The 4,592-nt window shown below is 35.8% G+C and overlaps 1 non-coding gene across 1 annotated transcript; it reads right to left on the bottom strand.

The window, feature by feature from the left end:
- Positions 1-706: 706 nt before the first annotated feature.
- On the bottom strand, positions 707-781 carry Trnal-caa (transfer RNA leucine (anticodon CAA)). The gene has a single exon. It is a non-coding gene; the product is annotated as a tRNA-Leu (tRNA).
- Between the last annotated feature and the right edge of the window lie 3,811 nt (positions 782-4,592).

The following is a 4,592-nucleotide window of genomic DNA, read 5'->3' as shown; positions in this document are numbered from 1 at the left end:
AATAGACAGATATGCATGTTTTTAACTCCTGGCCCACTTCAAAACGTATAATCATGTCCTAACAAAAATATTTCTATTTTTACCTTGAAGTTTACTTGCATTTTTTCTTTGTGCCATCATTTCATTCATCCTTTTTGTTTACAGTCTACTAGCCAACATCTCTAATATTTCTTTCCCTTTGATTAATCCCGTTTCTGTTACTATCTGCCACTTTTTATGACTTCATCTTTGCTATGTTATTTTAGAGTAACTAATTATTCTGTTTTTGTTTGTTATATCTATCCATTCTTTACTTCACTGTAAAATATTCTATTCATGACCACTCAATTCATATCCATCAACATGTCTACATTTTCCTCTGCAATTACAAGCACTGACTAGCCACAATTGGTTTCTGAAACCGAAAATGCTCAGAGAATCTCATCATTAACTCCCTTCTGTCTGGTATCTAAACACTAGTTGGCAATAAAAGGAAGGACTAATATATACAAATCGGGGCAGACTTCAGTTTACTGGTAGAATACTAGGAAAATGCAACCAGTCTATGATTAAGATTGCTTAAACATCACTCTGCAACCCATCCTAGAATATTATTCAAGTATGTTGGGCCCTTACCAAGCAGGACTGATGGGGGATATTGGATGTGTACTGGGAAGAGCAATGTGAATGGTCTTAGGTTTGAAACTTCCTGGCAGATTAAAACTGTGTGCTGGACCGAGACTCGAACTCGGGACCTTTGCCTTTTGCGGGCAAGTGCTCTACCAACTGAGCTATCCAAGCACGACTCACGCCCTGTCCTCACAGCTTTACTTCTGCCAGTACCTCGTTTCCTACTTTCCAAACTTTACAGAAGCTCTCCTGCACAGGAGAGCTTCTGACCATGAATTTAATACATGCTTAGACATAGAGATGTTGTCTGTGTGCTGGCTGGTCACAGACTGTCAATCAAACCAACGTGATGATGTTACCTGAATGCTTGCCTATCATAAGCACTTTCATGCTGACACTGTAAAGTTACATCATTGCCCGCCAATTGAAAACTGGCGATTCTGGGGAAGGGGTGGCTGCTTATGGACAGGTGTAAGAATATGATGTGATTTTAGAAAATACTTAATGATTTGAATACGAGCTGGTTTGGATCTTACTGTTTTACATGGACTCTAAGAATTTACTGTTATTTAATTCATGAAAAATCTTTCAAGTTAGTAAATTATAACAGTATATGTAACATTATTATTCATCAATAGCCTGAAATCCCCTACTTACGAATATGGTATCCATCTTGAAATAAATCTTTTTTGATTCCTCAAATTATTCAGAATCTTAATTACTGGCTGAATTAATTAGTAAGAGGTGTTTTCTGATCCAGAAAGATTATAACATTAAAAATATATAGTCAAACTTCAGAATCTTGCAGACGTTTATGTACACAAGGCAATCGACATTATGAGGGTCCACACTTTTACTGTCAATTATTTCATAACTTAATTTGTTTCAGATAATTTAAAATATGTTAGCAGAAATTTCTTTCCGAATTTACTCTGAGTAAATTCTTCAGAGTAGGTATTAAAATCCATGGGGAAAAAAAAAGAAAAACTTTGAGGTTCGCCGATGACATTGTAATTATGTCAGAGACAGCAAAGGACTTGGAAGAGCAGTTGAAGAGAATGGACAATGTCTTGAAAGGAGGATATAAGACGAACATCAACAAGAGCAAAACGAGGATAATGGAATGCAGTCGAATTAAGTCGGGTGATGCTGAGGAAATTAGATTAAGAAAGAGACTTGAAGTAGTAAATGTGGTTTGCTATTTGGGCAGCAAAATAACTGATGACAGATGATAGAAAGTCGTTTCTGGAAGTATTTGTATGTAGTGTAGCCATGTATGGAAGTGAAACATGGACAATAAATAGTTTGGACAAGAAGAGAATAGAAGCTTTCGAAATGTGGTGATACAGAAGAATGCTGAAGATTAGATGGGTATATCACATAACTAATGAAGAGATATTGAATAGAACTGGGGAGAAGAGAAATTTGTGGCACAACTTGACTAGAAGAAGGGATCGGTTGGTAGGACATGTTCTGAGGCATCAAGAAATTGCCAATTTAGTATTGGAGGGCAGTGTGGAGGGTGAAAATCGTAGAAGGAGCCCAAGAGACGAATATACTAAGCAGGTTCAGAAGGATGTAGGTTGCAGTAGGTACTGGGAGATGAAAAAGATTGCACAGGATAGAGTAGCATGGAGGCCTGCATCAAACCAGTCTGGGTGGCCGGTGTGGCCGTGTGGTTCTACGCGCTTCAGTGTGGAACCGCGTGGTTGCTACGGTCACAGGTTCGAATCCTGCCTCGGGCATGGATGTGTATGATGTCCTTAGGTTAGTTAGGTTTAAGTAGTTCTAAGTTCTAGGGGACTGATGACCTCAGATGTCAAGTCCCATAGTGCTCAGAGCCATTTGAACCATCAAACCAGTCTCTGGGCTGAAGACCACAACAAAGAACCAGAAAACTGGGAATTTCTGCCTTAGAATGAATTATAACAATATCTCCTCTGCCCTTGATAACCTCAAAATGTTTTTTTTAATTATGTGGGGTTGTCCTAACTTCAGTTAGCGATAACATTCAATTGCCTGAGCTTCCAGTAAATCTAAATGTTTCATTGTAATCAAGAGGATAAATAAAAAATTCATCTAAGGCTTTAACTGGACTTTCTCATAAATAACAATTTGACATATACCTGTCCATATTACATATTGCACGTGCAGTCACATCAGATATAAAATGAAAGAACTAAAAATTTTAGCTTTAATCTATATTAACTATAGTCAACAGATACTTAAACACTAACAAAACTGAGAGTCTGGGATTTCATGCGCTATTTTTCACTCTCTCAACATGGCTATAAATATAAAGAATCTTCCAGATTACAAGTGAAACTTTTTATATTCTTGAAAATACTGAAATAAGTATGAAATATTCAAAGACACTACTGAAGCACCGTGATTTAATGGGTTAAGCTGGTTTTTCAAATTCATTAAAAACATATACATACATATCTCCACCGCCAGCCTCAGAGGACAGTTGCTATTTTACGAGTATGGCCATGTCAGATGAATATTTCATCTGGGAATACCAATGATGTTGAATTTAGTTCAAGAGCTTAGATAAGTTACTACAAAGATGTAGTGTACACATAAATATTGAGTTCAACATTGAATTTACCTCAAAAACATTAAAATCATAATGAAAGAATTGTGTGCAAATGATGAATAGTCGTTCAAAAATCATTTTTGAATGAATGAATGAATGTGGATGAAGAATAGCTTCAAATCTGTGAGTGAAAACACACTGTGCAAATATCACAGTACTACCAAAATACTGATAAGTCTTTACAAATTTTATAATAAGCTGATCCCAGTAAATCATGTGATAAAAAGAAACTTTCCAAAGACAGAACGAGATTCCCATCAGCTCTATAGTTATGTACATTATTTCATTAATTAAAGAAACGAATTGCAAAAATGCATTTTAATATGTTTATGTACATGTTGGCACTTTGGCTCTTAGTTATAACAAATGAAGAAGGAAGCTAACATATAGGAGATATCAATTTTATTATCAACCCTGATATATTTTTATTCATATGGTATCTACAATCTCTAGTAATGTCTTGTCTTTTTTTAATTATATCCATCTAAAACTCACACATCTGATGCTAGAGGGATGGTCTTTCCTTACATATGTTACATAACTGAACAATAGCAGTCCATTACTTTGCCATACATCTAGTTATTTAAGTAAATGATGAAGTACTTGATAACCTAGCCATTGAATCGATGGACTGAGAATAAAGGAATTTACAATTGGTAATATCTACTGGTTGTTCTTCAACCTTGGTAACATCTACTGGTCATTCTTCAGTCTCTTTGGTAATGGTGGAGGAAAAGACATGATGCCAGGCAATTAACAGCATCTAGCTTCTCTGACTGTTATGACAGCTGGCTCCACATTGTGTCAGTAAGATGTTTCCACATGTAATATGACTGTCATCAGCCGACAAAACTGTGTGTTATGTATTCATGCATAAGTTTTCATTGCACATGGAAATCAATGTTTATTTGTCTAACATCATACCTGTGAGGGTAATTGTTCTCTATTACACAACATATTTCCAAAATAAATTTCTAGATTTTCTTTGTGAAAGGTTTTAATAACTACTTGATAAATTCCAGAGTTCTATTCTATATGTGGTGAGAAAAATTAAGATGCAATTTTTCAGGCATAAAATACGTCTTTTGAAAATAAAACTCTATAGAGTAGCTATTTTACACTGTTAATTCATAGCTTTCTTAACAACTGATATGACAGTATATTATAAAATACATTATATGTTCTCACTTGCAAAACAATGTCATTGACAGCTGCCTTCAGTTAATCATAATTCATTATATGCATCCCATTGTACCAAGCGAGGTGGCGCAGTGGTTAGCACACTGGACTCGCATTCGGGAGGACGACGATTCAATCCCACATCCAGCCATCCTGATTTAGGTTTTCCGTGATTTCCCTAAATCGCTCCAGGCAATTGCTGAGA

The sequence above is a fragment of the Schistocerca cancellata genome, chromosome 1, assembly GCF_023864275.1.
Source record: "Schistocerca cancellata isolate TAMUIC-IGC-003103 chromosome 1, iqSchCanc2.1, whole genome shotgun sequence".
NCBI classification, from domain to species: Eukaryota; Metazoa; Arthropoda; class Insecta; order Orthoptera; family Acrididae; genus Schistocerca; species Schistocerca cancellata.
Note: the sequence above shows the minus strand (reverse complement) of the source record. Positions and strands in the feature narration are given on the sequence as shown.